The sequence below is a fragment of the Zootermopsis nevadensis genome, unplaced genomic scaffold (assembly GCF_977971745.1).
Source record: "Zootermopsis nevadensis isolate Lab colony 2312 unplaced genomic scaffold, Znev_1.0 Znev_ptg000030l, whole genome shotgun sequence".
In the NCBI taxonomy this organism is placed as follows: domain Eukaryota; kingdom Metazoa; phylum Arthropoda; class Insecta; order Blattodea; family Termopsidae; genus Zootermopsis; species Zootermopsis nevadensis.
In genome coordinates, this window is record NW_028259162.1 from 14,947,554 (window position 1) to 14,960,219 (window position 12,666).

A 12,666-nucleotide genomic window follows, 5' to 3' on the forward strand; every position below is an offset into this window, starting at 1 on the left:
GCAATCCCACACGACGTTACTGCCCAGAAGACCATCATCGACATAAACCCTATATTGTACATCAGTCGTTACATAGTTTCACGTCAGAAATAATAAGCAAAGTGAGTCACTGGCAAAAGGTCATTGATTATCCTTCTTTGAGTACTTTGTCGCACTTCAGCACAATTTTGAAAGAAAAAGGCCAACTTGTAAGTTGTAGGTCTACCAATTAAGGCCTCACTGTATGAGATTTTCATGGAGCTGAATCTGCTCCCAGCCCAATTTCGTCATATTTTTACAGTACAGCGGGTAGTTTATTTATTTACAGTTTACTTAACTCAGATTTTTCGCTTCTGCGATAGCTCAGACTTATACCGTCAAATGAGAGAATGATAGTGGGTGAATAATAAATTGGAAAGGATGTAAAAGGAAACGGTCTTCGGTGAGGATAGTCGGTATACGGGTCGACATTTGAACCCGGGATCTCCCGAATACAAAGCAGAGTGCCGACCACTTGACATTCGGTGGTGCGGGTAGTGAATGCCTAATGGCCTGGCATTGGAAACGTCCGAGATTTTATAACTAAAAAAAAGTGATCCTAATAAGGACTCTTTCCTTGGAACAGTAGCAGTAGAACTTCAGCTGACACAGGTAGAAAGTATGCGTTACCCACAGATTGTTAGGAGACAGCACGAAGTCTCGAGACAAAAACTGGATTTAATCGTCGCACAATGAATAATACAGGAGCTTAATGAGATTATTAAAGGCATTTAAAGGAAGAATAAGAAGAGCCCTTTGCTGACGCTAACCACTAGGTAGCAGCAGAAGACCTGTAGTTGAAGTTAGGTGAATAACCTGAGTCAGGATAGGCTTTTGACTGATAACGACAAGCCAACCTTGTTGCTAGATAGGCATACCTCGTTTTATTGCGTTTCGCAGATATTGGTTTTTTTTAACATATTGAAGGTTTGTGGCAACCCTGCGTCGAACAAGTCTATCGGCGCCATTTTTCCAACAGCATGTGCTCACTTCGTGTCTCTGTGTCACATTTTGGTAATTCTCGCAATGTTCTCGCATTGTTTTTTTAGACATAATGCTATTGAACACTTAATATACCACAGTGTAGTGTAAACATAACTTTTATATGCACTGGGAAGCCAAAAATTTTGTGTGACTCGCTTTATTGCGGTGGTCTGGAACCGAGCCCGCAATATCTCCGAGGTATGCCTGTATATAGTGTGTAAGTTTATATTGTACATTGTGCGGCACGTACACAAGCATTTTGATCAAGCTTTTATTGTTATTTTTGCTATTTTTAATGTGATAACCCCACATTTTAGCAATTATACCACATATAAGAGGAATATAAAGCTGAATATGATACAGATGTAGTATAAAGCTTCCTGCATCATACTCACCGCTGTGAAAACTTTTTTGCAATCTCAAACAATCTCTTAGCAGAGGAAAGAATGTGTGTGTGTGTGTAAATCTAGCTAAAAGCATAGACAGGGACCTTGGGAAGCTAATTGTCGCTCGGCTAATCAGCACCCGTCACCACCCCGGTAGCTCTGACCAAGGAGCGCATTACAATAATCCGATAATCCCGGTACTAAATTAGAAGCTTCTCTGGTCCGCCACTTGCCTTGTCACTGAGTATGTGTAGATTAATTTTCGACAAACCCACATAACGTCTTGCCCCAAAGCGAATAGAGACCATAAAGTTCTGATATCAGCACCGCGGTCAGATGTTGGTTATGTTTACTAAAACGGTTTGCCCAGCAGTTGAATGTCAGGAAGTACGGTGCGTCCAATGATAAGACTGAAAGCAACTGTCACGTTCCGGCTTCCGCCTAGGAATGCATGACCCACCATCACGTGCTACAAGATTTTTCACGATACGAGCCAAGAATCGATCCACAAAGACAAGAAAGTTAACAGTTCATGCCAAGAACCGGGAAGTGCAGTTACCTTCCACTTTATCGGTGAACGCTTTGTATATGGCGATGTGTGAGCTCGCAGTCAGTTGTAATGAAAGCACAGGCTTAGAACAAGAACTGCATTAATGAATGTACAGAAGCCACGAACAACTGCATTAATTTTTGTCTGTTAATTAAAGCCAGATAAATCAGTGTGGCTCTTAGATAAAGATTCTGTATGTCGTCCTATATGCCAGTGACGAACAGACATTTCACACTTCAATTCATTCTTATTCCACTGAAACCTTTTTAGTATTCATTAAAACCAGGTATAAAAATTGTAACTTTATTTATCTTTTAAACAAAAAGATGCATTTTTGTAGATATGTCGTTCTCGCATCGAGAACATTCGTAGGGACTAAGCAGCAGAGAGCCATTTGTTTCAATCTGTGCCAGCATTAATTACACACAGCGTTGTGTGTCGTGCTGGCCAGAGACAAACGACCCGATAGTCTGTTCTGCCATGCCAAACAGGCATGGACCCCCACAGCTAGCTTCCCTCAACTTCTATACACCGACGACCAATCACTACTCACGTCGAACACATCCGCCGGCTAGGGTGAAATATTGTTCGTAGGAAACACCCCTGACCATACACTACAGTTTTATCTCCTCTTTTTTGTCTTCCTTCTTCTAGTCTCCACCCTCTACAGTCGGCCTTTTCTGTTCGAAAACGCTGGGCATATTGGTTAAGGGCAGAGCACTTCAGCCTTTTTAAGGGTAAAACAGGAAGAGAATAATATAAATGTTAAAGAAATAAATTAAGACGTTGTTATTAGATTCAGTTACACAATTTGTCTTTATACGTCAAAGTCAGGAATTTCTATCGGAAAATACATACTTTGTGTGATAAAATGTAATTTGTACGGTTAATTATAAAAAGCTAAGTGTACTACAACCGAATTCTGCTGGTTTGTTTGGGAACATTCACAACCTTCCGTACAAACAGTTACTCCTTATTACATAAATGTAATTGTATTTGTTACTCAATTCTTAGGAAGTCGTCAGAAAATCGAATAACAATAACTGTTGCTAAGATTGACTGATTATATAATATAATGGCTATTTAGTCATTCCTCAGACTTACCCTGAAGAATAAAACAGACTAGTCTTCGAAACTCTGGTATTTGACTGAACATTGACAAGGCTGATCGCCCTAAAAAATTTAGAGACAATAACATTTTATTCTAAACAAACCTATCTTAAACCCCGTCTTAAAGGAAACAGCAAACGAATGAACTATGTAATTCGTAAGGCGTGATTGTAGCGAGGGTATTTTAGAGAGGACACAGGAAGTTCAAAACTGTACATCGCATAAATGGATTAAATTAATAGGAATATATTTTTGCAAGAGGCATATTAATAAATTAAATTCTTGATGAGATAGAAGTATTACATGATGCAAAAGTTCCTCTTTTTAATTTCAATGCATTTAAAAATTTCATAAATTAAACAAGTAATTTTTATGGGCCAAAACAATTGTTTCATTACTATAAGATAAATACAAATTAGCATCAGAAAAAGTTTAATATAAATACGGTACGCGGTTTATATTAATTATTAGTGTGGGGATTTCTGTACAAATTTTTGTGAACTTTAAGAGCGTGTTTGAAATTTAATAATTCTCTACACTTGTCATAAGTATGTTTAATGTTTTTCGTGTTTATTATCTCTTTTTATTTCGTCTTTTATAGGATATCGGGTGTTATTGACCCCGAGCTGCCTGGCACTAACAGGTAGTTGCCCGGATACTAATTTTCACCCGGAAGTAGTTGCCACAGTTATTTAAACAGCTTGTGAGACTTTGTTCCCAGTGTAAAGTAACATACCACACCATATGAAGGGTTACATGTCTAATAAAAAGTCTGACCTATGATTTCAACTAAGTCCATATAAAAGTCATATTCTTGTTCCCACAAAGACAGACTTGCAAATGAACTAGGACTATCACATAAATTTCCCTCCTTCATTGCGTAAGACAGGGCTGGCTAAAACTCACAAGACACAAGAATGAAACAGTCGATGCTATTCTTCTGGGCTGTGACGCCGTGCGGAATCGTAAGTAGATCCAACTCTTCGGATAAACATATCATCTCCAACTTCAGGGCTAAAAGAAGCTGCATTTCTAGTTTTTTTAAAATTTGCAAAGCTATAAAATCGTGTAATCAAAAGTGATATGAACGAATACAAAAAAGTAATCGTTTTATGGTGATATTACTGAAGTTATTAAATTATTTTTTTAAAATATATATAAATCCTCAACGAGATGCTGAAACGAAGACTCAGAGAAGTTGATCTTGTTTCACATAATGTATATTAAACACAGATTAAATACTTTTGTGCTAATAGTACCCTAATTCAGAAGTGTTAGCGCGTTCGATCCCCGACGGGGGCAGAGGATTTTTCCTCTAGCCTCTGCATCCAGACCGGCTCTGGGGCCCACCCAGCCTCCTGTTCAATTGGTACCAGGGTCTATTTTCGGGGGTAAAGCCGGCCGGGGCGTAACGCTAACCACTTACCCTTATCTAGTTCCAAGATTAAGAATGAGTAGAAGTTACATCACCTCTCCTCCTAAGTGCCTACATGGCGTGTAGCGGGACAGCTTTTTTGTACGTTAAATCCCTCCTTCCCACTGCACCAAAATTATAAGAACCCTTGTTTTAGCAGTTACAGTAAATTACTTTTGCATATCAGTAAGGCTTAGAGGCAAGCACTCTTACGGGTTTATATTAAAACTGACACTGTCTGCTGTTCAGAAACTCATAAAAACATTTAATGCTTCTCTGTGTCATGAAACACATAAAATCAGATTTAAGAAGCCGTCCCACAAACGAAATTAATGCCATTTGAGGTGACTCGCAAATCAGCCACACAGAAGCCATATTGAATAACTTCTTTGAACGTTCAGGGGCATATGAGTTGCATCATTACGGTGACGAGGGTTACAGTAGAGCCACCTATTTGTAAGTTAGATGTGCAGATATATTTTAAATTTTCCGGGACTGAGACATCTATGTTAGACAAACTTGGTTGTTCATAGTATATTAAATAACTGATATAAGATTCTCCTTGATGCGGGCCGCAAAGAAAGGATGATTCCGCAATGTTGGCATTTGAAGGAGAAGGGTTGCACATCCCTGAAACAGATGTATTCAGCCATGATCCGGTCACGAAAGTCGTTTGCAAGACGAGATGATGTTCTCATTAATGTGGACGAGGCGTTTCTGAGACACGTCACGTGTGGACGTCAGTTCTGATGATGTTTCGAACCCGAATGTGGCCACTGATCATAATCTAAAGTGGAGTACGCATTAGCTTTGTCTTCATTATAAGGCACTCTTACACTTAACGGTACCCGGAGTTTGTCCACCCCTTGAACACGTTAGAATTTGGCAGTTATACAAGCCTCCGTGCTGTGTCCCTTGTTCAGTAAGTATGTATATCATTATTACATTGTATAGCACGTCATCCGGCGTGGAGGTCCCCACATTCTCAATGCTTAAGGGCGGAGTAGCCACTGACATAAATCATGGGGTGTGTGAGTTGCGGTCGGAACCTGTAATTTCTCTCTTTCTTCACTTCGCTCTCCTCCTCTATACTCAATTCCTTCGTTTTCTTTGTTTTCCTTGGCTGCTTTGGCATTCTTGCCACCTGCCACCATACAGAATATGTTGTGTATACATACGTACATACATGCATAGAGAGCCACTCCCCTCCGTGATACACGCAAGCTGTCCTTCTAAGAAAGTCTTTTGGGTGTGACTGATAGTCAATTGACTTCGAACATACAGGAACAACACGCAGAAGTTGCTCACGCAAAGTATAATTGACGCTATAATTATTATAACAGTGCTGGACAGAGAAAGAATGAGGAGTTGCTTTACGGACCTGGTGGCGGAGAATATAACAAACATTTTTATACAGAGATGATATCGCCTACAACACAGAACAAATGTTGTTGGCTTGCAGCATTAGAATTATAAAAAGGTCTGTTCCATCCGTGTGTATGACAACCTTCAACGCATTCTTCATATCTCATGAAGTTAAATTGGCAAGTTAAATCATAGAAATACCGTCGTATAAATTATGTCAAATCATTTCATGCCATACCGAAACCTGTTCTTGATGGTTCAGTGCGTTCAATAAGAAAAAGAATGCAAATAAAGCAGCTGTTGGAAGCCTGTTGACACTTCACTTGAAGTGCGTCTCTGCAGGTAACCACGACTTACAGGGTGGTTGCTGTTTCAGACAACCACAAAACTGGACAACCCACAAATCGAAAGTGTTGCCTATACCGATGTATAAACTGTGTTAAAACTATGGGTTACATTCCTCAGTAAAAATTATTATAATAATAAGCTTAGTGATTCTGTTCATTTATCGATATTTAAAATTGAATTAATTTTTTAATACCATTAAAACATCTTAGGTTTTATAAGATCCACTCGTTTGTGGTCTCCAGGAGAGGAAATATGACTTTCCTTTCGTTAAATCCTTGTATTTGAGAGGGTGAGCAGTTGAGATGCTTCACGAAATGAGTGTCTGTCTGGCAAATATTAAAAACCAAAATTCTCAGGAGCAACAGAGCTAAGACACGCTTGAAAGTAATACAAAAACTGTATAGGATTTCCAGATCTTCCAATCTCCTAATCTTTAGGTTTCACGAACTAAACAACGTTTGAGTGATTTCTGTGTTGTTAAATGTACTTGTATCACTAAGTGCATGATAGGATGCAAATGAAAATGCAGTTTTACATTGGATTCTCTCATACGATCTAAGAATAAACGGCCAGACTCTGAAAGGATTCGAATCATGTACCTGCTGATCACAATTCAGGAGTAATTTCACGGACTGGTTTTTAGTGAGTAATCAGTTCATTGAATCATCACATGAATGAAGTTTACTTTAAGAGTTTTGTTATTCTTCCAATCACAGCTGTTAACAGCTTGTGACTTGTTCTTTATTTGATAAAAATATAAGTAACGGCTGCACTTTGAATTAACGTTCATATTTAGCAGTTTCCTGAATGCATTATTGATCCCGCTAACAAGAACGACGAGGCAACTAATTGGCTGAAATCCGAAAACTTTTGTCTATCACATATTACAACTGAACTTGGACTCATATAATAAACTATGGACCAGAGAACAGCAAAATATCTAGACACAAAAAAATTAAATCTCTGAAAACATATTTGAGACTGCAGGATTTGAGGTTTTCGTGGCGGTGAGTCTGAAGATGGCTGCCCTCTGGGGTCTTGCGCCGTGTAGTCTGGCAGAAGACCTTTACCAGACTACACGGCATTACAACCCAGAAGGTAGCCATCTCTAGATCTAAGACTTTGACTAGCAATAAATGTTTCGTGGTTGAGTAGTACATGACAGCAACTCTCGACTGCAGAACAGAGTGTGGGTAGAAAGCTATTGTGTATCTATCCCTCATAACCACAAAAAGTTCTAATGTTGCAGTACATTATATCGACAACGCCCAGTGGTGATAAAAAGGCATGCACATTTTCTGTCATGTCTACATACTGAGTTATGAGTCCGTATCACGAACCCCCCCCTCCCTCAAACACACACGTATTAATTAAGTGTTCCAATGTTAATGAAAGAAATGTGGTTCAGTTCTTAAGACACTTCTGCCTCATTTCTTATACTGTCTGTTAAATATTTTACTCAGACCAAAATGCAGTGGAAATTGTTTTTGGTAAGAAAGCGTTGGATATATTGGAGCACCGGAAGTATTCAACCACAAAGCAAGACATTGGAGCGTAGAAAACTGTATAATAAACCCTATCACTCTGAAAAAAGGCACAACAAAGGAAAAGTCGGTTATTTATTTTATCTCATCTATTAATACCGTGCTCATTACATCCGAAACATCTAGAAAATTTCTTTTAAGGTGCATTAAAAAAATGTACAAGTTCATTGCGATGGAAATTTATCACATTCAATCATACGGCTTAAACATAGTTGCTTACGTTTCAGATAAATTGTGGCAATACAGACTATATCTGAGGACCTAATGCAGGTAGTCTTAACGTTCCAAACTTTTGTGTGGCTAGACGAACACAAAACTAATCACAATTAAGTATAAATTCATTTTCCTCTTAGACTGAAAGAATGTAATCCCTAATTGTGTACGAGATTATCAGTGGTAAAATTGCCCCGAATGGATGACTTCAGTGAATGCTTATATGGAAGAAAATGGTCGCTACGTTGTTTTGTGACACTGGATTACACGCAATTGCCTTTGTTTGCCTTATCGTCGCCATCGGAGGAAAGCCCGAAAATGTCAATGTCTTTTATTTACGAAAAGAAACAAAGTTGGAACATTTATGAAAAATTAACAAACGATGAAAAAATATTTTAATTATTTTCAATTGTCGTTGTCAACATTTGAACAACTATTGCAACGCCTGCATAACAGTTTACTTCGACAGAACACAAAAATTATAATGTACACTCACCTTCAGAAATGTTGGCCATTATCAAGTGAGTTTTCCTTCTGTGCTATAAAACTACATTTCCTGGAAGGACGATAAAATGTAAAAAATCGGAAAATACTATATACAGTGGATTCCGATTAATTGGGACACATCGGGACTAGAACACTTTGGCCCAATTAAGCGGTTACCCAATTATGCGAAGTTCCACATAGAGTTAAAAGGGTTTGTTCTTTAAGATTTGTCCCAAATGAACTTGCCCCGATTAACCGATGGCCCAATTAATCTGAATTTACTGTATTGTCAAATGTTATTTTTTCACTCACTTATTGTCCCATGGTGTATCTTGAAATTAGACACTGCAGAGGTCAAATTATAATTCTTGAGTGAACTGCGTAACACGTGATGAACAATTACACTGATTGTGCTGGAACTGTTTGCCTCTTCTAACCTTGACCAACTGGAGTGGCTTGTGGATACGAACCTGCGGCTGGTGGCGGTGGCGTGTTGAACTGTAGCCGCTGAAACCTGGCATGTTGTATATGGGTTTATGTGAAGGAAAATTCTGAGATATTGGAAAAGGGAGACAATGTTTTTTTGTATTTTAAATTAAGTTCAACACACACAATTGAAATTCTATTGTTTGGTCATCAGTTAAGCTTTGTAACGAAGGCAGAATACCATAGGGAAAAAAAGGCAAATGTCTATTAGGTTTTGAAATATCTGGTTTTTAAGAATTTCATATATTTGTGCGTCTACTTTATCCGGACGTCAGTTTTCTTTTTGCGTGCTTCAGGGCAAGAAAATTCACTACTTCCAATTTGTGGACGAATATTTTGCGTTCGGTACATTTATCTCTCGTTTAATTTGTTTATTCAGTGTTTTGTTAAACTGGACATTGTATGTTTACGTTGTGCCACCTTCTTCAAAAATAGCAATGGTTCGTACTTTCTTGAAATATTTGCATCTGCCCTATTTTGTATATCATCTTTCTGTCATCTTGTTTTTGTGTGACCTCATCAAATTATCGATTTACTTTCTAAGCAGATATTTTCTTGAGAGAAGAAGACAATTTTAAACTTTGTTCACATGACATATTGAAACATCTGATTCTAAAATTTCGAATAAAAGTTAAGGAAATTCCACGTAGAAATTTAAAATAAGAAACATTAAGATCATACGGACCAATAAAATTCAATCATGCTAACGTTTTGCGTTGCAGACACTTGGCTTCTGGATGCATTTTTATAGATTTTCTAATGTTGATGTTATATCTTGCGAATTCAAATGTACACAGACAAACCGCTCCTTACCTACATTGGAATCCACAAGATCGCAAGACACAACATCAACATCAGCATCAACAAATGTGAAAAAACGAAGACCTTCAGTGAGTGTGATGTTGTGGTGAGAGTAACAGCAACACAGCAGCCATAGTGACTTTTCATTCTTTAAATGTCTGACTTATATCAGTTTTAATTTTAATAGTATTTTAAAATATTCTTTTATATCCAATAAGAACCGTATTGTTTCATAAAAATTGGGCAATACTCCTATCTCTACACAAGTTAGAATTTGTGTTTTATTTCTATATATTTATGTAGTTTTAAAAGTAGTATTCTTGAAATCTGACATTATGTTCTACTGATTAATTGGCCACTGAAGATGACCCCTCGGGGTCAAAACACGTTTGGCCTATAAATATACTATCCTTCAGTGTTAATAGTTGTTGTATATATAATTTTACATTTGTTGATAACATTGATATTTTGTGATAACAAAAAATATTTTACCTTTTTTTTTTTTTTTTTTTTTTTGTCAAATGGCTCGAAATCAGAATGCACAATTTTGAAAATTTCCCTCCAAACATCCAGTGTGAGATTTTTCTCTTTGTATGTTTCAAAAGTCCTGTCCCACAATACTGGCTTCTCTTAAATAAATTTTATTAGTATAACTCACAGTTTTCAGAAGTAACGACGGGCACTGAAAGGAAGGCGATTTACAGCTGGCTGATTTGACCACCGTACAGTAAATAAACAAACGTGTAGAGTATTCTATGCCTTTCCATGTGTCTTTAAACATAATTCGGTTAATCTGACGCGTTCAGTCGACTTGTCCTGCGGGGCCAGCTCGAATCGGTTATTTTAATGTTGATAGAACTTGTGAAGACACAGGAAACTAATGTACTGCTAGGCCAGTCGGTAAAATTACCATATCGGTAACTTAATCGATTCGGGGAAGAAACGTAACGTGTGTAAGAGGAGATCCACTGTTATTGTCTAACTGCGGGGCAGTCTATGAAACCGCCATATTCACAGAGAAGTATCTGTTTGCTTTTCTAAGAAGTAAGAAGCAAAATAAACTAACTAATTATGCATTTCTCTTAAACAGTTTCAATCCGGCACCGTCTCAGTGAATGGTAGTTTCGACTACTTCGATGCCACTAACGACGCGTGCAGTGCTCTGCAGTTGAATTTGTATGACACGTGATTATTTTTAATTTACACAGCAGTTGCTAAACGCGGACACAGGAAACTTTAAATTTGAGGAACATATAAATAATTAAATATGCATAAAATGTGTTCGATTCGAAGTGGATGAAGACACAGGCCTCCACAGAGGAGAAATAAGAGGTCAATACATTCATGTACACCCCTGAAGATGGAGACAGTATGTTCCTCTGAAACCGTGGTATCAGCCTACAAGTCCACACTGCGTTACAACACAGAACACAAACACCGAGACCCTCATATCTTATACGTAGTTTTGTAACGTCATGCTCCGCTATTTGTAATGTCAGTCTTTCAAATTAATCCAGATTGTTTGCGACAAACTTTATGGATGATTCATAAAGAGATTATGGGAATCAAGGGTAGGAGGAGGAACTGTCTCCATATGCACCCCTTGATCTCATGACTCATTAATCCACATCAAGACAAGCCGGGTCGGCAGATAATGATTAATAACAGTACACAAATAGAGCAATCAATCTTAATATAGGCCTGTATATGATATCAGGGATAAATCCTACGAGCACTTATCTCATCCTTTGCGACATAAAGTACACAGTTTCGAATGCTAACAGCCGAGTCTTCTGGATCAGGGAGCTCACTCAGTGGCCTGGAACGTAACACGTGACGCTTCAGAGTGGAATGGTGAGGAAGGTCATTGGCTTCGGTGACCATGTTAGTCGCAATATACTCATGTTTTACGGGCTGCAGAAAATCAGACTTTCGGTGTCAGGGCAGAAGTGTTCTACAGTAGCCATGCGTCTCATTCATAAATTTAAAAAAAAATTCACGCATAATCTGTACATACGTTTATTATAAATTTCGTAATACAAAACAATCGCACGACCGTCATGTTGTCATTTCATATTTTGCAAAAAAATAAAAAAATAAAACGCTTTATATATTACTTCAATACCCTTTTGGCATTTTAAGCAGAGGTAATATCGCTTCCACCTTGCAAGCAAACGCGTCCGCCATGTTGTTAATGCTGATTGTAAAAAATTAACAAGTACAAAATTTGTGTAGACGCCAATTGTATAAAATTCGTCATAGTATCGTGAAAACTGAAACTGGAACCACACGGACAGTGTCGTGATAACCTAACCTACTTTCTCTCCTTTTGAAAGAAAAGTTTGCTAAAATTGCTGACGAGAAAGGATACGGAAACATTGCATCTGATTCAGGACGTTCATGAATATAAAACATGGATACTCATGAAAATAAATTAATTATACTGGTTAGTCTATTACGTTCGTCATTAGCGTAATATGACCCATCAAAGATGGCGGTAATGAACCATTTTTGTGTTGAACTGTATCACAATTTACTTCAGCATTATCTTTGCAAATCACAAGTACAGAATTTATAAAACGTCTTTTTATTTTATTTATACAGAACACAGATTCCTGTCAAACGCACCAACACAAAACCGGATGCCTGAAGATTCTCGTCAACGCCATATTCCGCTAGGCCTCACCGTAGTCTAGTTTGTTTTTCTTGCTGCCAGAGTCGCCACTATCAAAATTTAATATCAACATTTTCCGCGTCGCAAGAACGTCGCATTTGTAGAGTCAAGCATGACGGATATTGGGCGAAGCCAGATTTTCCATTGCCTTAGGTGCATTGATATACACGACTTGGGAGTTGGCTTTCGTTGGTTGTTATTAAACAGTCACACACATTATTATTTTTATTCCACTGACCTAATAGTTAAGCGCTCAGCTAGTAAAGAAATTCCCAGCCCTTTATGGA

General features: G+C 37.9%; 1 long non-coding RNA gene across 1 annotated transcript in view; it reads right to left on the reverse strand.

Moving 5' to 3' along the window:
• The window catches only part of LOC110829781 (uncharacterized), a 145,500-nt gene extending 133,638 nt beyond the window's left edge, over positions 1 to 11,862 (reverse strand). The window contains exons 1-2 of the long non-coding RNA XR_002543083.2: positions 10,364 to 11,862; positions 8,731 to 8,932 (exon numbers count right to left, since the gene is read on the reverse strand). This is a non-coding gene — a long non-coding RNA (uncharacterized LOC110829781). The remainder of the gene's footprint in view (positions 1 to 8,730; positions 8,933 to 10,363) is intronic.
• Between the last annotated feature and the right edge of the window lie 804 nt (positions 11,863 to 12,666).